Source organism: Dipodomys spectabilis, unplaced genomic scaffold (genome assembly GCF_019054845.1).
Source record: "Dipodomys spectabilis isolate Male_0828 unplaced genomic scaffold, ASM1905484v1 ptg000110l, whole genome shotgun sequence".
NCBI lineage: Eukaryota > Metazoa > Chordata > Mammalia > Rodentia > Heteromyidae > Dipodomys > Dipodomys spectabilis.
The window spans coordinates 1982533-2005848 of NW_024870787.1; the positions used below are offsets into that span (position 1 = coordinate 1982533).

Here is a 23316-nt window from a genome sequence, read left to right on the forward strand (position 1 = left end):
TCTTTGAAGTTGTGGAAATCTGTACAAATTGTTCTCTTAAGTCCTAATGTTTCCATGAAGTTTCTTAAATTTCAAAATTGCCAGTCCATCCCAAGTGTCCATACAAAATATTTTCACAATAACAAGCAACAGCAATATTTTACTTTAGAAATTCATGGATTCCATGGTATTCTTCCAAGTGAATTGCCTGACTTTGATGTCAAAATATATTCGAGTTGTTTGTATACATCAATAATGATAACTATAGAGTTTGTGATATTTTTAAATCAGAAATAATTTTAACTTATCTGTTGAAATGAGTAGTAGAGAAACTAAAGATATTTCTGGTGCTTGTCTGAAAAAAGTATATTTTAAAATATTTATATTCTGTTTGTAAAATGTCCATAATCTATTTCTTTCTCTCCTAGATATAATACTTTGAATTCAACATTATATTGTAATATATAGGTCCATTAATAAATGTGTTCTTTCAGATTGCATTCCATATAGGAACAGTTTAATTCCTAGGTCCTTATAGAATTTTATAGAATTTTATTTCTTTGGGATAAAATGACAATATTATCTTATTTCAAAACTTTTATAAAGGTTATGCTATATAAAGGCCTTTCTAAAAAGATGAAGATTGAATACACTCATGTCAAACTAACTTTTATTCCTATGCATTATATGTATTATTACACTTGTATATTTGTAATCAACTTTTTCATAACTGTTTTTCATTTCTTGCATCTGAAGAATGAAAAATATGGAATACTTCACAAATTTTCATATCATCCTTGTGCGAAAGCCATGTTAATCTCTGTATTGTAATTCAGGTAGACATGCTGCTGAAGCATGTAGTATCTTGTAAATTTACGTAGTTAATGATGCAAACTTAAGATAGGCATATATCCTTGGTTGCCTATTTGCAACAAGGAAACCTATTGTTCCCAAATTTGCTATTCATCTTATTTCTGCAAAATTCTGTGTATGGTGGAAAAAACTTATATTGTTTGTTCAATTGCTCACATTTGCAATTTTTTGTCCATAACTTAAGTCTTTTTCATTTGAAATTTGATCATACTTTGAAGCCTTCATAGCTAGGTCCAAACGTGATGGATTTTCAAGTACTTATTTATTAACTGATTTAGCTTTGTGGAGCTAATGGATTCAAAGTAAGCCTTGCTTAAGAGCTACTTCTAAACTTCTGCAGCTTAAAATTTCCCAAATGAGGTCTTACTGGCACAAATGTCTGCCTGACCCTTTACCCTCGCTCCATGTAAGAACAGACCTACCAGAATATCTTACCCTGACAGCATACATTGTCTTATTGGAGCAAAACTAATCTTAGTTACAAAGGATCATAGAGTGATGAACAGTTCAGACAGAACTGTTCAGACTAAGCTGGGTGCTGATGGCTCACTCCTGTAATCCTAGCTACTTAGGAGGCTCCAGGAGAAGTCCATATGTTTCTCCTTGTTATTAGGCCTTAAATTGGTAATGTTTTAATCACAGTGTTTCCTCTTGCCTCTACGCTGTACATCTCTGAATGGTAAAGCTTTAAGTTTAATTCTACCAAACACTGAGGTAGAGGTAATGGAATAATATTTTAAAACAGTTGCCTTTGTTACCTTAACCACAACAGAACAATGCAAAGCATTTTCTTATATTATATATATTTATATATTTTATATTTATGTGCTGATTTTATATTTCACACAGTGAATCTTACTGGAATTAATTTATAATTTGACAAATTAATTGATATTTATTACAATAAATAGATTGGAATATAAATAATCAGGATTAGAATATATATTAGAATATAAAAAGTATCAATGCAATGTTTTCAGTATAAACTTGTGATACCTTCTAATTGTTCTTGGTTTCTGAATTCACATGGTAAAAAAAACAATCTTGTTTTCTTTAATCTATAAGGGATTTTACTCTGGTGCTCTGTTTATTGTTTTAACTTGCTGGTCCCAAACTGTTTTTCTCCATATTTCTGAAGCATTCCTACTGATTATACTCAAATTTTGCTGATATGATGTCTAAAAGGTATTATTCTTCCACAGGATCCACGGGTCCTAGGATCCCAGGTCCCAGTTACCTGCATCATCAAATAACTAGAGCAAGAGATCTCACCGAGGCTCATGCAACATACCAACAGAAAGTAATTGAAGACCCATCTCAATTTCTCATTTCCTATATTTCAGGGGCCCAATTCCTTGAAATGCAGGAATTAGCAGTAAGCACTTGGGAAATGCAAGGCAACTTAAAATGCAATATGAAATCACAAAATGTGAAAGTACAGTAATTCAAACTTTCTATTTTCAGATGACCATCCCATAGGAGTGAACAAGACCACAAATGTCACAAAATTATTTGTAATACCCCTCTTCTAATGATTAATGAATGATTTCAGTCCAGCATCATGAGGCCAAAAAATAGTTCCTGGAAAGATAGATCCATAATTGATCTACCAATGCTAGGAAAATTTGTCATACAGTTCAAATATAATTCAGAAAAAACATTGATTGAGAAGAACCTTATTGCTTCAAAACACTAGTACTTCAGTCAAACTTGGTTCTGTAGTGTAAAAAGGTTGTCATTCTCAAACCAATGATAACCTACATTTAATCTCCTGAAAGTATATTCCTTTTCAAATAAACTTTTTAAAATCACATTTGCCAAAATAACACTTTACAAGTAGATGATATTTAGTGACGTTACTAGTTTTTCAAGTGTAGGGAGCAAGTTACAATAGAGTTGATTTATTTACCCAGCACTAATGCCAAACAGGTTCAACCATTCATTAAAGTGTAGAAATAGGACCCCTCATCATTTGTGTTTTTCAGTAGGTGCTTTCGAAAATTTGTTAAATAGATCAGCCTCCCATATTTCAAACCAAAACATTAGCTAATAAAGTAAATTTCATCACATAAAAAATACTTTTAAAAAGTCATGAATAGTTGCCCTATCATATGGTGTTTTATGTTTTCCCTATCTGTCTAACATAGTAAGAAATATGACTTTAAGTCTTGAATATGGGTACTCATCAGAGATTTGACAAACATAAAATCTGTCTTCTTTCTCAATCATATTCCTCTACAGTAGTAAATTTTAGTTTTCCTCTTTTTTCAAAACTCATAGGTAGTAGAAAATATTATCCCATGTAAAATAAAATAATCACAAACCACTTTACAAAGCCATAGGAATACATTCTCAGCCATTTTTAAACTTTCTTGTTGCCTACAGATTAATCTTCTAAATGGAGGTGAATAAAATCAGGTCTCGGTGCTTCATGTCTCCAGGCTTGCAAATTGTTACTTCAGATGAGTGAATTATGGAAATATAAGCTGACATCAGTTTAAGGATATGCAGAATTTAAACTCCATGGAATGTATATAAACCTTTCAAAGTAGGAGCAGACAGTTTAACAGAATGACTATCAGGAAGTTGAAACCAGAGAGGAATAATTGTAAAGACATAGAATGAATGAAAAATGGCACAAGGGTCAAGTACAGCTAGAATACTCAATGTACACATGTGAGAAACGAAGTGGTAAATCAGAAATAAATCTTGTAGAAGGGGTTGGTTGAGAAGGATAGAAGGAGTGACTCTGATCCAGGAACATTGGACAATTAGATGGACATACTTAATTGAAACACACTAGCACAACCTTTTGTAATTCAGTGAAAAAATACAACAGAAAACAAAAACACACAAAAAGCACAACCAAACAGCAATCTCTATAGAGTATGATGATGACTTCTCAAAATTTTAAATAGTTAATGAAGGACAATCTTGTGAAAAGCATACAAAGTTGTTTAAAGTGGGCAGTTTGGGGTAGAGGAGAATTTTTAACAGATTTAAATAGATTGTCTTAGGTTATAAATCACCTATATCTGCTGCAAATATTTTCTTCTGCATGTTCTCTTGGTCTGAACTGTATACTCCATTCCTGAGCCACACTTGATAGCTTGTAAAGATAGAATGGAAGAAACAAGATCAAGAACCCATTACTCCACCGGAGAGGAAACAGTCTTCTCTGTTTTCTCTCATTTCTATTGACTACTTTCATTCATAAGTTTATGTCAAGTGATTTGCATTATATATTTCCTTCTTTGTTCTGGCAAAATAATTGTTCAAAATAATTCAGTAAATATTATATTTCATTTTTTTTTCTATCATGCTGTTTACTTATCCAAGCGAGTCCATTAAACTTTCCACTTGCATTTCGGTGCCACGGAAACCCAGCATCAATATTAATGAGGACAATCTCTAATGTAAAACTTTGTCTCCAAATTACCAGTCCAAGAATCTGTGATCACAAATATTTAGCTATACGTTTTTCTTTTTTCTTTTACCTTGAAAGTCTTCTTGTGTCTAAAGTGCCCTCAAAAATAAGTACTCCACCAATTTTGGGTTCAATCACTTCTAACCTCAAAGATATATTTTGCTAACAAGATGCTTAGAGGAAACCGAAGAATACTCCACTTTTATCTTCTGTCTTAAGACTCTCCTTAGATACCATATCAGGAATATTGAAGTTATTCTTTGCAAAATTATTTCAATAGATTATTTTTCTATCCGTCTTGCATTTACTCAAAAAGTTGTATGGAGAAGAACAGAGTATAATCACCCATACCTTGGATGACAGTATCTGTTACAAAAGGACAATGCTCCTATGTCTTATTTCTCTGTCCTCCTCTTAGCTCTTGCCTGATTTCCCACTTATCACAGATTCTTGGCTTCAAGCCTAGTGAAGGTGAAGGACTATAAGGGCCTCCCCCATTGCTACATTGTAGGGCTAGATCTCCAGCATGAGGTAATCATGAACGACGCACACAAGGAACACATGTTGGGAGAACAGACTTAAGCATGTCTGGTTTATTTCTGCACAAGGGTTGGGATTTTATAGCCCCAGCTTTCCCAACCTCCGGAGTCCTTCCCAGCCAATTACTTAGCAAGGAGTTGATGATGGGCACTGCTTGGTGACAGGCACTGTTTGGTCCCCTTGGGGCATGTAGGGATCTTGGATAGTTCATGGTTGGCAAGCTAGGCAGACATGACTATGGGTCACGTCTCTATGAGCAGGAGGTGTGCTTCAACAGCTACTCTAGCTGACTCAACCAGATCTGATCGGCTCTACCCACAAATTTCCCCTTTTCTTTTAAAAGGACCGTCATTATGGTGACCCGTCGTTGGAGGCGTTTTTGCCGGGAGTGCAAGCATTTAATAATTCCTAGGAGAGAAAGCCCTACAAGAGCAAGGCCTCCCCAGATGACCAGAGAGGATGGCGAAAACCATTGTAACTTTTTAAGCACATCTTCTAAAAAGGAGGCAGTGGGAATAAGCTGTATGGTGGTTTGGTTTAGGTGGGTAACATCATGCAGCAGGTTTGGGGTGAAGTTTAAGTACTTAAGGGACCAAGGGCCTTTGATGTAGTTCCTAAGTTCAGTGACATTGGGTGCAGGAATGGAAAGCTGACAGACAGAAGTAGTCATTGCATTATATAGTCCTCCTTGTTGTAATCGAAGAAACGTAATCTGTTCTTGGAGCAAGTCTATTTGTTGTTGGAGCACAAGGAGCCCTCCCTTAAGATGATTGGCAACTTGTAAATGTTGTAATTCTATGGATGACAGTTGATGGATGAGCTGGTTTATCTGTTGCACAGTGGACACGCTTTGGGACAGCAATATAGCAGCACTGGTAGATGAAGCCACTGTAGTGATGATTTCGCACCTGATTGCAATGATCAATCCTACTGCTCTTTTAGTGCGTGGGCAAATCAATTGAACCTGGGAAAACTGAGAGTCATTAGTAGCCAGAACAATAAATGGGGGAACACGTAGCAAACCTGCAAAAGGCTATGAGTCATTGGGTTGCCAGTGATTGCTGAGAGTACAAGTAGTGGAGGAGTTGTCTCCTAGACAAAAAAAGAATGGGGGAGACACAGTCCGGGACGAAGGAGCCAGACGCAGCGGACGAGCGGATTCTACTCAACACCAGCAAGAACCGACAAGGAGCGGACATCTTCATCCTGCAGTTTGCAGACCAGAGACGACCCAGGATCCAAGACTCGGCATGAGTAGAAGCACGACTTCCTCACTCCTTCTCAGGGAGCAGAGGAGGGAAGGCCACCCCTCCCACCCCAGCACCGGTGATCTCCATCTTGGATACCGACAAAGCTCGGAGGAGCGGCTAGCTCCAGCTCAGGCCTTGGAATAAAACTAGTCATTTAGCAGGTCACAAGAACTTAACGGCGAAGTGACCTCACAGACTCAGTTCCATCCAGGGAAAAGTCACCCAGCTCAGGCGCCAGCCATTGGAGTGGCTCTCCTCACTGGGTAACCAGAGCCAGAGGCTGCCCCTCCCTCTAGCAGCCACCACAATCAATTGAAAAACAGAAACCCTGAGAATGGCTCCAGGCTGGGTGCTGTGAGTTTTTTTCACAAAATAGCCCCAGGGAAAAGCTACTGTTTGTTGAAAGGCCTCAACAGTACCCAGAACCTAGCCTCATCACTGCATCCCCTTCTTTTGTGATTCTCAAAGCAGATCACCCTCCCAGTAAACTAACCTGGGAGGGGGATCTCAAAATCTTGGGTAAAGCAGAGCATTTTTCTGCCTGTTCCAACAAACTGACTTAAGAAACCAATCAAGCCACAGGACCTCAAGCCAACCAGAGACTCCAACCAGACTCTGGTTACAGACAAAAGGGAGATACAGGACTCTTCCCACCCCTCCCAAAAAAAAAAAAAAATCAATGAACTTTTTTTTTTCTTCTTCTTCTTTTTTTTTGTTTTGTTTTTTTTTCGATTTTTGTTACCTTATATATAAAAAAAATTTTTTCCTTTTCTAAAACTTTTATTAATCTTTAATTTTTGCCTCTTCCGAAAAAATAATTGTTTTCCAGTAACTTTTCTTTTTTTTCTCCTCTTATAATTTTTATTTTAGGAATACGTGAATGTGTGTTTTCCTTTCTTTTCTTGTCTTCTTTCTCTTTTTCTTTCATTCTTAATTATCTTTTTGTTTTTTGTCTAGCTCTACTGAACTTCTGATCTTTTCTTCTCACTTTCCTATCCTTTCCACCTTTTCCTCTTTTGTTCTTCTTTATGTGACTTAACTCTTGTCCTGCACATCCTCAGATAAACCCGTAGTTAACTAGTAGACCCTATCCCCCATTGTGTACACACTTAATCCACAAACTTATTACTCAATTCAAAACCTCTGAGACTTAAATTCATTAATAGCAGTACTACCTCTTTATACCTATATAATATGTTAAGCATTTTTTTTAAAGTTTTTCACATCTCCTCTATGTCCCTCCCTTTCTCTCAACATATTCACATTCCTCTCTAAATACATGGTCTTTTAATATCTATAATAACATTAATTTTTACGTTTCTATTTTTTCTGGTCTCTTTTCATTCCCCTTTCCCTTTCTTCTTTTTCTCTCTCTCTCTACTTGCATCCTACCCAACCTATTTCCTGCATTGGGATTAGGACATAGTTAACTCTCCCTGTGCCTTCCCACACCAATCTATTCCTATTTTTTACCCACATCTCTCCCTAACCCTAATAATTTCTGGTTTTCCAAATTCTTCTCTGCGGTTCGAAGCCCTTTAACATATAGTTGTTTGATATCGAATAGATGTATCTGTTGAACTAGATTGTATCTGTAGACTATTGACTGTAGAAATGCAAACTTTGGTTGATGGTTGCCTTAAGATAGTGTTCTAGCACAAAACTGGTGCTATCTTCATCTCAAATGGGCAGAGTAAGCCGAAAAAACACAAGAAAAATGGCAAATTCGGGTATCTCAATTCCCAATCTTGATAATCAGGGGTTAGAACAGATAATGAATAATCCAGAGGAGAGTTCCCAAATAGCTCTACAAACACTGCTGGCAAACATGATAAATGAGAAGTTTGACAATGTACAAAGGACTCTGTATGAGCGTGATAGGGAGAGAGAGGAGGCATCCCAGAAGTTTATACAGGAATATCATAAGCGTGAGGAAGCTACTCAAAAACTGATACAGGATTTGCGTGAACAGCTTGAGAATACTCAAAGACAAAGGGAGGAATGGCGTGAGCAGGCTGAGAACACTCAAAGAGATCTGCAGGAATCCCACGAACGGGAGGAAGCTAATCAAAGAGTAATACAGGAATTGAGAGACCAGGTAGAGAACACACAAAGATCACTAAAGCCATTCATGGAATCCATTAACAAAGAGCTGAAGGAAGTCAGGGAGACCACAAAGGGAATGCTGAATGGAACCCAATAGAAGGAATGGGAGCCCAAAGAAACCATAACCAATCAACTAAGTGATTTGAGGACAAACACTGAACACCAAATTAAGGAAGTAAAGAAATTTATACAAGACCTAAAACAGAGCTTCAACAAAGAACATGAAGCCATCAAAGCTGACCAACTAGAAGGAAAAGAGATAAAAAACAAAGTAGAGAGTCTTGACAGCAGGTTAGACCATGCAGAAAATCGAATCTCAGGGATTGAAGACAGCCTAGATATTATAGAGAAAGAACATACAACCATCCAAGACAAGTCCAAGAAATATGATAGATCTATCCAACACCTGGAAGACACCATCAGAAGGCCTAATCTAAGGATAATGGGTGTAGAGGAGCACCTAGAAACAGAAGTTAATGGTCTAGGAAATTTGTTTAACAGGATCCTAGCAGAGAACTTCGCAAACATGCAAAAAGATAGGCCTGTCCAGATACAAGAAGCCTTTAGAACCCCAAATAGACCAGACCAGAATAGGACATCCCACCGCCACATTATAATCCACACAGGATCAACTCAGAACAAGGAAAAGATCCTTAAAGCTGTCAGAGAGAAAAGGGTAATCACTTATAAAGGGAAACCAATTAGAATCACCTCAGATTTCTCAGCAGAGACAATCAAAGCAAGAAGAGCCTGGAATGATGTCTGCCATGCCCTAAAAACAAACAACTATCAACCAAGAATACTGTACCCAGCTAAACTCTCCTTCATAACTGAAGGCCAAATAAAAACCTTCCATAGCAAAGAAAAATTGAAACAATACATCTCCACCAAACCAGCCCTACAAAAGATTCTTAAAGATGTCCTACACATAGAAAACCAACAAGACCGCAATAAAGGCCAAGAAACTGCACCCAAACCGAGAATCCAAGAACCATAGGAAGAACCCAGTTTTCGCAGCCCCCAAGAAGGTAGATAACATGGCAGGAACTCCCAATTACCTCTCAGTCCTATCTCTTAATGTTAACGTACTGAACTCTCCAATTAAGCGACATAGACTGTCTAGTTGGATTAAAAAACAAGACCCTTCTATCTGCTGCCTGCAGGAGTCACATCTTGCCCGTAAAAACAAACACATTTTCAATGTTAAAGGCTGGAACAAAATCTACCAAGCAAACGGACCGCATAAACAGGCGGGAGTTGCAATCCTAATATCAGATAAAATAGACTTCAAATTAAAATTCGTGAAAAGAGATAAAGAAGGTCGCTACATACTAATTAAAGGATCTCTCCTTCAGGAGGATATTACAATTCTAAATATCTATTCGCCAAACAATGGAGCACCCAAATTTATCAAAGAAACACTACTTTCCCTCAAATCCCATATAGATCCAAAGACATTAATTGTTGGGGATTTTAACACACCACTCTCCCCACTAGATAGATCAACTCGGCAAAAACTCAACAGAGAAACCGCAGATCTAAACAGCTGCATAGATCAACTACACTTAACAGACATCTACCGAACATTTCACCCAGCAGCATCAGAATACACATTTTTCTCAGCAGCACAAGGAACGTTTTCTAAAATAGACCACATTTTAGGCCACAAAGCAAAGTTGTCTAAATTCAGAAACATTGAAGTTATACCTTGCATTCTCTCTGACCACAAGGGAATAAAATTAGAACTTAACACCAAAAGAAACCAAAGAAAGTCCGGTATCACATGGAGGCTGAACCACACACTGCTGAATCATGAGTGGGTCAAGGAAGGGATTAGAAAGGAAATTCAAATGTTCATGCTATTCAACAAAAATGAACACACAAAATACCAGCTCCTCTGGGACACAGCAAAGGCAGTACTCAGAGGCAAGTTTATAGCTCTGAGCTCCTACATCAACAAATTGGAGAGATCTGAAACTAACAATTTAATGACACATCTAAACCTCCTTGAAAAAGAGCAGCAAGATAAACCCCAATCCAGTAGACGGAAAGAAATAATCAAAATTAAATCAGAATTAAATGAATTAGAATCCAAAAAAACTATAGAAAGAATCAACAAAACAAAGAGTTGGTTCTTCGAAAAACTTAACAAAATTGACAGACCCTTAGCAAATCTTATCAGAAAAAGAAGAGAACACACCCAAATTAATAAACTCAGAGATGAGAATGGAAATATCACCACGGAAACAAGCAAGATTCAGAACATTATAAGGGAATACTTCTCAAAACTGTATGCTAATAAGTTTGAGAACTTGACAGAAATGGACCTCTTCCTAGCAAATATTGACATGCCAAAACTAAACCAAGATGAGTTAAACTATCTTAACAGGCCCATATCAAGCATTGAAATAGAAACAGCAATAAGAGACCTCCCAGCTAAGAAAAGTCCAGGACCAGATGGTTTTACAGTGGAATTTTACAAGGCCTTAAAAGCAGAGCTCACACCAATTCTCCTCCAACTCTTCAATGAAATTGAAAGAGAAAGCTCACTACCGAACACATTCTATGAAGCCATCATAACCCTCATCCCAAAACCAGGCAGGGACTCATCAAAGAAAGAGAACTATAGACCCATTTCTTTGATGAACATTGATGCAAAACTTCTCAACAAAATTTTGGCCAACCGACTTCAACAATTCATCCAAAAAATCATAAACCACGATCAAATAGGATTCATTTCAGGGATGCAAAGCTGATTCAATATACGCAAATCAATTAATATTATTCATCACATCAACAGGAGCAAGAATAAGAACCATATGGTTATCTCAATAGACGTAGAAAAAGCATTCGACAAGATCCAACACCCCTTCCTGATGAAGGTTTTGGAAAAATTAGGAATCCATGGAACATTCCTCAATACAATAAAGGCTGTATATGACAAACCTACAGCCAGCATTATACTCAATGGTGAAAAACTAAAGCCATTTCCTCTTAACTCAGGAACAAGACAAGGATGCCCACTCTCTCCACTTCTCTTCAATCTAGTATTAGAATGCCTAGCTACAGCAATAAGACAAGATGCAGACATAAAGGGGATCCAAATAGGGAAAGAAGAAATAAAACTCTCCCTTTTTGCAGATGACATGATCTTGTATTTAAAGAATCCCATAGACTCCACTCCCAAATTACTCAAGCTGATTCAAAACTTTGGCAAAGTAGCAGGTTATAAAATTAACCCCCCAAAATCAATGGCTTTTCTGTATGCCAACAATGAGAAAAGTGTGGCTGAAATTAGGAAAGCAACTCCATTTGTAATAGCCCCACAAAAAATAAAATAGCTAGGAATTAACTTAACTAAAGAAGTAAAGGACCTCTATGATGAAAACTTTAAAATCTTGAAAAAGGAAATCAACACAGAACTTAAAAAATGGCAAAACCTCCCATGCTCCTGGATTGGAAAGATTAACATCGTGAAAATGGCAATACTTCCCAAGGCTATCTACAAATTCAACGCAATACCTATCAAAATTCCACCCTCATTCTTCAAGGAAATAGAAGAGGCAATCCAAAAATTCATATGGAACAATAAACGACCCCGAATAGCAAAAACGCTCCTCAACGGAAAGAACACTGCTGGAGGAATATCAATACCAAATTTCAAACCCTACTATAAAGCCATAGTAATCAAAACAGCTTGGTATTGGCATAAGAACAGACCTCAGGACCAATGGAATAGAATTGAAAACCCAGAAATGAACCTACAGACCTATAGCCATCTAATCTTCGATAAGGCAGCTAAAACAATAGAATGGAAGACAGACAGCCTCTTCAGTAAATGGTGCGGGCAAAACTGGTTAACTACATGTAGAAAACTAAAGCTAGATCCTTATATATCACCCTGCACCAGAATCAACTCCAAATGGATCAAAGACCTTGAACTCAAAGTAGACACTCTGAAAACATTACAGGATGGAATAGGAGAAACCCTGGGTCTCCTTGGCTCAGGCCGAAATTTTCTGAATAGAGACCCGGAAACACAACAAATCAAAGAAAGGATGGACAAATGGGAGTGTATAAGGTTGCAGAGCTTCTGCAGGGCAAATGACATAGCTAGCAAGATCAATAGAAAGCCCACGGACTGGGAGAAGATCTTTACTAGCCATACAACGGACAAGGTTCTCATATCTAAAATATACTTGGAACTCAAAAAATTAAACCACCCAACAACAAATCCTCAAAGAAACAACTGCAAAATAAGTAAGTGGGCGAAAGACTTAAAGAGAAGCTTCTCTGAAGAAGAAAGAAGGATGGCCAATAGACACATGAAGAAATGTTCAACATCCCTAGCCATAAAAGAAATGCAAATCAAAACAACATTGAGATATCACCTCACTCATTTTAGAACAGCAAAAATCAAGAACTCTAACAACAACAGATGCTGGAGGGGATGTGGACAGAAAGGAACCTTACTTCATTGTTATTGGGAATGTAAACTTGTTCAACCACTCTGGAAAGCAGTATGGAGGTTCCTCAAAAGACTCCACATAGAGCTCCCCAATGACCCAGCAATCACACTTTTGGGCATTTACCCAAATGATCACAAACAAGGCCACACTAAAGCTACCAGCACAACTATGTTTATTGCAGCATTATTTACCAAAGCTAAGATATGGAACCAACCCAGATGCCCCTCAGTAGATGAATGGATCAAGAAGATGTGGTATATATACACAATGGAATTCTATGCCTCCATCAGAAAGAATGACATTTCCCCATTTGATAGGAAATGGAAAGGCTTGGAAAAAATTATATTAAGTGAAGTAAGCCAGGCCCAAAGAAACATAGGTCCCATGGTTTCCCTTATTTGCAATATCTAGTATAGGTATGAGTCAAGCGGAAAAAGTCAGAGAATGTGATGTTAGGAAAACGAACCCTCAAATATGTATTTTAATGTTTTTGTTTCTTTCATGCATGTGTTTCTATCGCATTTATAAGGTTATTTCTTTGTTGTTTTGTATGTCCGTCCCCCACAGTGTAACCCCCGCTTTCACTATATTTGATGTCATTATAACATGTGGAGGAGATGGGGACAAACAAGTCGTTTAAGGATTCAGGTGGACCTGTTGCAACAATGAGAAGTACAAAATGTCATGTCAAAACCAGCTTTACAATGTCGGTGTGGGGGGGGGGTAGGGGGGATATGATTGGGTGGGGGGGAGGGGGGAGGCTGGGAAGGGAGGTGAAGGGTAAACAAAGGAGGAGGCTGCAATGCTTGGTAAGAAATGTATGCATTATCCTGCCCATGTAATTGTAACCCCTCTGTACAGTATGTTCTCAAATAAAATAAAATAAAATTTAAAAAAAAAAAAAGAATGGGGCTCTTACCACTACCATTCCTGACACCTGGTCGTATCCATATTGGTTACAGCGACGAGTATTGGCCAGTAGGAAAGGGGACAAATCGAGGCAAGAATGTGATGAGCAAACAATTGGCATGGTGGCTCCTAGGTCTCCCAATCGTCCTCCTGAAGAGTCAAAAAACTCATTTAGATTTTGAGGTTTGGGATCTTTTTCAGATTGGTTGTATATAGCCGGGTAGAGGGACAACGCGAGCTCTCCAAACACTTTGCCTTGCCAGGAATTGGCACATAGGCTAATCACTAATTCCTCAAGAGGAGTGCAAATAGTGCCAAAGCTATCAAACTCCCTGCGTTGGCACAACTGCATATGAAAATGTATGTCAGTAGCCTGATTACAATTTTTTTCCAGTGGGACAAATGGGGTAGGGTCCTGTGTAGTTCCACCATCCTATCCCATGCATTACTGTTGCGAGGGGGATGGTACAGCCATCTAATTGCTTTATCATCTCGTTTGAAAAACAAAAAGAGATGGTTCCCTTCCATCTAAAAGTAAGGTTTGTTTTTTGATGCCATAAGGCATCTGCTGAGAAAGGAAGGCCAACCCTGCCATTGGAAGAAAGCATTTGAGATCATTAAGATTTGGGGGCTGGGCACTAAAGTTATCTTACCCTGCCCTGCAGCAGATTGAGAATTGGCTGTAATAATGGCACACAATAGGAGGAATAGAGTACCATGCCCCGGATCAGGGTCTGGGGCCATAACCTGGGCTTGTTCAACCAATATCTTTAGGTCTCCCCAAGTGTTGGCATGGGCTCTAGCTAGAGGTTTGTGTCTCCTCCTACTCGCACTGTTCAAGCATAGCTGACGCATCTTGTGCTTAGGTGGTGACGGTTGGTCAGAAAACTCTAGCTGGGATCCAAACAGGTTTATCACTCGTGTCTGGAAAGATACAAGCAAATCCTGTCCCTTGTGCCATTAAGGGAGCAGGGCTCTCCCATTTTCTTGTGATGGGGTCCCTCCATCTATCCAAAGGGACCAGAGTAGGTGTTTCATGAGTCCCCAGTACAGGGAGGTGGGGGTCCCACATGTGATGGGTGTGAATGTCAAAAAGTTTTTTACTATAAGGCAATAATTTAATTGTGTTTGGGGATTTTTAAGCCCTAGCCCCTCCAGTTCCCCCTTTTCTTTTAAAAGAATGGTCTTGATTTCTTTATGACTGTGTTCAACAATGGCTTGCTCTTGTGGGTTATATGGAATACCTGTCTGGGGTGTAATGTTCCAAAAGGTACAAAATTCACAAAAATGTTTGGAGGTGTAAGCAGAGCCATTGTCTGCTTTAAGGGTCCAAGGAACTCCCATAATTGTAATGGCATGTAGAAGTGACTTAACAGCGTGCCTTTTTTTCACTGTTAAGGCTAAAGCAGTTAAAAAGCCTGAGAAATTATCTATGCATTCAGGGATGTATTTTTGTTTACCAAATTGGGGGATATGGGTTATGTCCATTTGACATGTGCTATTGGGTCTAAGGCCTCGTGGATTTGTTCCCATGGGTTGAAGTGATCCTAAGGGTAAAAGAGGTGCACAAGAGGAGCAGTTCCGAATCATGTGCTTGCATTGTTGGTGTGTTAAATCAGGAAATAACTGTTTGATAGAAGCTACCGATAAATGAAAACGATCATCTAACGTTCGGGCCTGGTCCATGCACATATTTGTGAGTAGTACAGTTGGGGTGACAGCACGATTAATGGCTTCATTACCAGCAGCTAGGGGTCTGGGGAGGTTAGTATGAGATCTAATGTGTTGAATGTACCAGGGTTGGACACGATTGTCTAATACATTTTGTAGTTTACACATTATTTTTGCTACATCATGACCATCATCTTGTAATAAAGCTCCAGGAAGAATGGAACAGTTTGTACAGTATATAAACTATCAGAAAAAATATTAAGAGGTTTTTTGGGAAAAGATGTGAGGGCGAGCAAAATGGCCAGTAATTCAGCAGCTTGAACAGACAGGGAATGTTTTTGAAGCATGTATTTTTTAGTATTGGCATTGTAAAATCCATAAACAGTTTTGTTAACATCTGCAAAAAGTACAATGGCTTGATGTATAGGTTGCCCATTGGGACGAGTACAACATTTCCATGAAAGTGGGAGTTCTTGGGTAACTTTTAAAACGAGGTTTTTGGGCATATGATTATCAACGTTAAAATAGTAGTGGATGACTTGTAAAGCTAATGCCTCTTCGGTTGTTAGGAAATCAAAGATTGTTTTTGTAATGGGCCATGTAAGATGGTCAGGGAATCGGCCATAAGTTTGACGGCATCATTCCGCACCTTTGATGGCCAGATTGCATAGCATGGTAATGGATGTGCTAATTTTTGGTAATTGGGAAATGGCAAGTTGTACCCATTGTAACAAAACCATGGGTTTGCGTCAGCGCCACCATTAGGCCATTATTATTTAATATAATTAGGTTGATTTCTTGGGTGGTATCTAAAAACACCAACGGTGTTGAACATAATCAATCAGCGACTTGTGAAACTTGTTGAGCATCAGGTGAAAGTATATGAAGGGAAGTTGGTTTAGAGGGTCCCTGAAGCAATTGAAATAACAGTTGGAGTTGTTGGGTGAGGTGACGCATAAAATCACATACCCAGTTGATATGTCCACATAATTGTTGTAATTCAGTTAAAGTATATTGGGATTTAATGACAATATGAGGCCCATTTGGGGTAATTTTTTAATTTAAATGGTATCCAAGATAGGCGTAAGGGGCTTTGAGTTGAATTTTTTGGGGGGCAATATTAAGGCCCAGCACTGTAAATTTCTCCTTGAGTTGTGTTAAACAGATTTGCATGGTTGTAGTATCTTTATGTGCTATTAAAAAGTCATCCATGTAATGGACACAAAAGCATTTGGAAAGCAAAGTCTTAATAGCATGGGCAACATACATCTGACATATAGTAAGGCTATTTTTCATACCTTTAGGGAGAACTTTCCATAGATATCGGTGAGTACGTAGTTGACAATTAGGTTCCCATACTGAGAAGGCAAAATATTCTTTATCTTTGGGGTGTAGGGGGGTGGAAAAAAGCAGTCCTTGATGTCAATAATGGCAATGTGCCAATCTTTGGTATTGCAGAAGTGTGTGGAAGTCCGGGTTGAAGCGTTCCTATCTTTTGTATATGACTATGGAACGTAGATCATGGAGAAATCTCCACTTTCCTTGAGCCCTTTTTTGGATAATAAAAATGGGGAATTGTGGGGACTGATGCTAGGTTCTATGTGTCCCTTTTTTACTTGCCCCTCCACTAGAACCTGGAGATGAGGGAGCTTTTCAGAGGAAATAGGCCACTATTTGACCCAAATGTGTTTGGTGGTGTCCCATTGGAGTGGAACTGGCTCTGGTCATGCAACAGTGGCCATTAGAATTGGGGGTAGTGTGGGTTATTAACGGCTCGATCGGTTATGATGTCTTCATAAAAAGCCTTATCATCTGTTGTTATCAGAGTACAAATATTAGTGAGGACATCTCTTCCTCAAAGATTGTATGGAAGGTCAGGGGCAACAAGAGGTTTAAAAGCCCCGGTGGCCCCACCACAGTTTTCCCATCTTACAGGCCATTGGACATGGAGGGAATCTGTTTTTCCACCGACATCTTGTATGCAGGCGCCAGGAATTAGGTTCCATCCCAATCCTTCTACTTCATCTTTTCTAAGGACTGTACAGTCAGCTCCTGTATCAATGATGCCCTTAAATTCTGTTCCATTGATTTTAAGTTTCATTCTAGCTTTTCCATTTTGGGTAGGAGTAGTCCATAACACTTGAGGTGGTGGCTGTTGCCTTTGTCCTATTGTGGTAGGGGCTGAAGACTGCCGCTTATTTAGTTGAAAGGCTGAGTCATAGAGCAGCATTCAGAGGTCCAATGAAAACCTTTTTTGCATTTACGACATACAGAAGGAGGTTGTTTTCTTTTGGGTGAGCCCCAGAGTGATGGGCAATCCTTTATAAAATGACTAGTTCTGCCACATCCCCAACAAGGTCGATTTCCCATTCTGCCATTAGGGGGCGCGCGAGCACTGGCAGTCATAGAGGCGAAAGGAGGTGCAAGGATACTCAGCATGAGTTGATGACCCCAAATCTTTGGTGGATAGGATGCAATCAGTGATCTCCATATTTCGTTCAGGGGCAATGGCTTTTCTGCATTCCTGTGTAGCACCTTCCCATATTAGGCTCTTTAGCACATCTCAGGCTCCAGCATGGGATACTTTCCAGGCCACTGCTTCTTGAACAAAGACAACGAAGTCAGTGAAAAGATCATTGGGACATTGTATGAGGGGTTTTAGTTGTTTGTCCCCTTCTTTAGAAGGGACTGAGGAGACAACCCTCAACGCACAGAGGCGTACTTCCTCAAAGTACTGTGGAGGTGCTACTGCTTGTGCGGCAGGAGACGCATAAGCTGCCTCACCTTTTAAACAATCAGGGTCCCCCATGGTGGCATCCTGCCCTCTGGTAGTGATATTTTGTGTGCTTTGTTGTTAACATTCATCAGAAAAAGAAGCCTTCCATAAAAGGAAGACCCTGAAGATAATGCTGTGTTCATTAAACTCTTCCAATCATGGGGCAGTTAAGATCAATGCTAAGGGTTTCAAGCATCTGTTGAGCATTCAGGGACTGTAACCCATCTTCCCTGACAGCGGCCCAGTATTTGTCAAGTACTTTTGGGTCATGGGGATACCATTGGTTAGGTCATACAGAGGTTCGGTGGACTTTTACCAGGAATATGAACTGGGGTTCATTTATAGGCTTGGCTGTCGTTGCCATGATAGTTGTGGGGCCCATGAACAACTGTTGTATTACATGGGGAACAATGGGTTTTTGTTCTTGGGCAAAGTTGGATATCTCTGCCCAAGGATAAAAAGTTTTCTGAGGATAGTTCCCAGGCTGGCCTAAACAGCCAAAAGAAGTGATTGGGCAGGCTTCCTGGGACTGATAGTGTGGGGGAGGTGGTTTTGCAAGCATAGCTGGCCAGCCCCCCTGTGTCACTTGATAGTAGAAGTTGTTGGTTATCTGTGTTCTTGCTGGAAGTGTTTGCTGTATCACAAGAAGATGGGAGTGCTTGAGCAGCTTCGCCATTTTCCTTTTGTTGTTTCTTCTTGCAGCTAGGTGTTAAATGCCTGCAGAGTTTCCCCTTCTTCTTTTCCTGATAGACTGGCTTGAATACCTACTATGATGGGGTAAAAGGTTAGGGGAAGCTCAGCGCCTTCACGGATTTCCTTTTTATGAGCTGCCTGAAGGACGTGGGTCCACCTGTCTGGATCCCAAATGTCCCGGTGTCAATCCAGGGACACAATTCACTCACTATTTCCCATATTAAACTAGCTTCCTTTTGTGATACTTTTATCTGCCTACTCCAGAACAGGGCAATAAGTGCTCATGATTGAGGCTCTCCTGCTGCGGGGGGAAGGTTACCCATAGAGGCACTAACCTTGCACTAGACCCTAGACCATCTATCTGCCAAAAGCAATCGAGCCTGTCATTAGGCACCACTTGTAGGGCTAGTCTCTGGCAGGAGGTAAGCGTGAACGAAGCACTCAAGGAACACACGTTGGGAGAACAGTCTTAAGCAGGTCTCGTTTATTTCTGCACAAGGGGGTGATTTTAAAGCCCCAGCTTTCCCAACCTCCTGAGTCCTTCCCAGCCAATTACTTAGCAGAGAGTTGCTGTAAGGCACTTGTGATGAGCACTGCTTGGTGACAGGCACATATTTGTCCCCCGGGGGAATGTACCGAGTATGGACAGCTCATGGATGGCAAGCTAGGCAGACATGCCTGTGGATCATGTGGATCATGTCTCTATGAGCAAGAAGTGTGCTTCAACTGCTACTCTAGCTGACTCAACCAGATCTGACTGGCTCTACCCACACTACATCTTCATGGTTTTCCTTTTAAAACTCTTTTTATTGGATGTGGAATTTATTTTCATGTCTTCATTCAATCTGTTCTGCATTCTAGTGATCTAAATAGGCTCTGAAAATCACTTTAGATAGCAAAAATATTAAGACAATGTATATCAAAAAGTTTGGCCTCCCTCCACTGCTGAAGCCAATATGCTTAGCTAGGGCTTCTAAGTACGTGTTTTCTTGCCTTTTCAATTTGCTCAATTCTTTTCTGATCCCAAAACTTTTTGGCTTATGTAATAAGAAAAGTCTTCTCTATCTCATGTTAATAAGGATATTATAGTTTGTGAGCTACTAAGAAATGTGAAATCATTGGTTTCAAGTATCCAATCAGATTTTCTTCTGTGGTTCAGGGTTTCATGTGCAAAGGCATTGTGGAAAGTATTACAAATAGAAAAGTCTAAACCCAATACCTTCTTTCATTGTTGAGGGCACTTTCTCCCTAAATATTTTGACCCAAATTATCTTTTTCAGAGAATTACTGTTTGGTAATTAAATTCAATTCACAAATTTTGATGTCTTTTTTTTTTTTAAAGAAGTTTGAATTTAAATTCTACTACAACCTTGTTTCACACAGTAAGAGTAGATTTCCTGGGTAAGGACAATTCTCAAGGGAACCTACAGGATTTATAGCAAGGTTTCTGAGGTTTGTTTTTTTAGTGTGAAAATGAGACATCTTCACCCACATTGCTCCCTGTCAGCTAAGTCTCCATGGATTACTTTGCATGAAAGCCTATATTCCCAGGCAATTTTAAATTTTCATAATAGCTAAGTTGTTAAAAAGTTTGAACAAATTAAAATTTACCTGTTATAATTTTAAAACTCTTTTGAAATTCCTTTATTAGAACCGCGAATTCACCAATCCTAACTCCTCCTTTACCATCAAAAACAGTTAACATGTTGTTTTCATGATATAGTGTCCATGAAACTATTATTTTCCAGTGGCTATGTTATGCATATATATAACCTTATAATCTGATTCTGAGCAAAATGAACTCCAAGATATGGAAACAGAGAGTATTATTTGCGGTTGTTGTTTTTAATGTACTATGTGATTTCTATTTTCTTTTGGGTTTTTCCCCTATGCTTTATTCCCTGCTGTATTTGATTTTGGTAGCCTGTGTATTGTGTATATATTTACCTTAATGAGGGAAGGGAAGAGGAACTACAAAATGGTGAGACAAAGGACAAAGGCAAACCAATGCAATAGCAATACTCACAAGACAATATGTTGGAAATGTGCATTACAACTTGTGAGGGGTATTGGGGTAAAGGATAACTGAAGAAAATGAGGGATGGAGTAACAAGTTTGGAAAGTTATGTATTCACTACCTTAAAATTGCTGTAACCCCACTGTACATCACTTTGACAATAAAATTAAATTTTAAAAATAAGCTGCATGAAATAAAATTAAACTGTATTGGTATAGTAAATATTATTCTTTATGTAGTAACTTTTAAAAAATCAATATTGTTTGGCATCTAATTTGAAGTAATTATCCCTTTTTAATCAGAGGACCATCAACTTGAATGCTATCTGACTAGACAATATTTTCACAATATACTTACCAATATTTGGAAAAAAGAACATAGTACTTTCTCATATTAAAAGCGAAAACAGTTTAATTCTATGGAAACCTATAACTTTTAAAAGTAAATAAGCAGTTAAAAAGACAGGATATATGTGTTCTTCAACTTTCCAATGACTAATAACTACTCATTTCAATTCCGGAAGATTCCATACCTGAGAGATTCAAAACAGTACCGGCTTGCATGGTATGTAATTCTGCAATAGATGCATTTTCAAATGGGGTGTTACAGATTGAGATTCAACACAAAAATAAGTACATTCTGGTAGAAGATAAAACTAATTAGCAACGGTAATAATTCTTCAAGAGTAAGCAATTTTTCATCACAGTAAGCTATTATTTTTATGACCACCAATCCCAATATTTATGATATAGAGACATCCTAACCCAACAGTTTAGAACTTTTAGGGTGCACCTCAAACTTCTCTTAATTCACAATATGAATAGCTTATCTCTATTGTGAAAAAAATGCAACTCTGCTAATGTGATGCCATACATGTTCTGGAAAGAACACCACAATAAACTGGTTTGCATCATTTTCCCACCACTGGTATACTTGAGATTGGAACACTTGCAAATATTATTTATATTTATACTTTTTTAACTATCGTACAAATTGTGTATGCTAAGATCAGAAGATTACAGTTCAAAGCTCACCGAGGCAGAAAGATTCCCTAGATTCTTATCTCCAATAAACTTATCAGCAAAAATCAGACACAAGTGGCATTGAGGTTGAAGTGGTAGAGCACGAGCCTTGAGCATAAACAGGCTCAGAGACAGTGTCCAGGTGCAGAGTTCAAGCCCTAGGACAAACCAATAAAACAAAAATAAAAATAAAAACAAACCCCAAACCTAACATTTTTCTCATTGTATACAGTGGCAAATAATTAAGGAAATTGCTTCCTGTGTTACATACAGGTAGGAGAAAGAAGATGTCACACGATTATTCTCTTCATACCTTATTATACCAAATCCTCAAAAAATTGCTCTTATTATAATTTATAAATTAATATGATCAATTTTTGGCAACTCTGTCTCCAACATTCACATTATCATTTTATACATGAACTATTTTAATTATCTATTAACTAAATTCTAATCATAACTCTCTTGAAAGAATATTCTAGGCAAGTAGAATGCAAAATCATTTGTGAATTTGTCAATTAAACCCTCTACTTAAAACGAATTTTGTAGTATCCTATAGAATATGAAATTACAAACAAAATCAAAATATTTATTTTAAATCTAAATTCTAATTTAGCAAGATCCTCATAATCCTACATTAGATGAATGTTATTATTAGATGAATTATTATTAGATGAATTGCTATTTTTCCAAGCTTAAGTTTTTGTAATCCTTCATCATTTCTTTGGGATATAACAGAATGATGATTACTTACTTTTTCAAATTTTGGATGGCAATCAGGAGTCATTTTGCATCTGGGAATGTTCTGTAACGAAGAGAGAATTTAAAACACAAGTGAAGATTAAGTATGACTTGCATTTCAACAGGAAATTAGACTTCTCAAAACATAATTACAAAATTAACCCAAACTTCCAACTATGTATTCCTTTCTTGTTTGTTTTGTTTTATTAAGACAAAAGTATACTACCTGGTCCAGGGAAGGTATCACTATGTGATTCCACTCTCTAATCTCCTGTCTTAATCTCAGTGCTAGAATTCTAGGCTTGTATCACATTGCCCTGCCATAGTTTCTTAGTTTATTTAATCTAGATACAGACTACCAATTCTGAACTTCTCCAGGGATATTATACACCAGAATGACTGTTCAGACTGTTTATCTACTATTTTCAAAGATGTTCTAACATTTTACACAGGATATGAAGATATGAATATTTTCAGATGCACCTGCGGGGTCTCTGATTCATTCCTCCATGGATGCAATCCTTTTAATAATGATTAATTGACTCTCTTACTATCTCTGGTCACTACCTATGTAATATTCTCAAACTTTATTGAAGGAAGTTCACTTGAGGACTTTCTAATATTAAAAATTATCACTTGATTCTAGTCTTCTTCAGGCTATATATTCTGTTGTTTTCTAACTTTTCTACACATTCTGAGAGTTGTTTCATTTGTGTATTTGTGAGTGCACATATAAGTGCCTCTGTGTGTATGTGTATGTTTGTATGTATGTATGCAAAATCCTCAAGCTCTTATTCAGCAATCTTGCCCATAACTGATATTCTATCACCTGAGCCATCTTCC

At 38.2% G+C, this 23316-nt stretch overlaps 1 pseudogene; it reads right to left on the minus strand.

The window, feature by feature from the left end:
* Positions 1–739: 739 nt before the first annotated feature.
* On the minus strand, positions 740–836 carry LOC122114794 (annotated as a pseudogene).
* Positions 837–23316: the final 22480 nt, after the last annotated feature.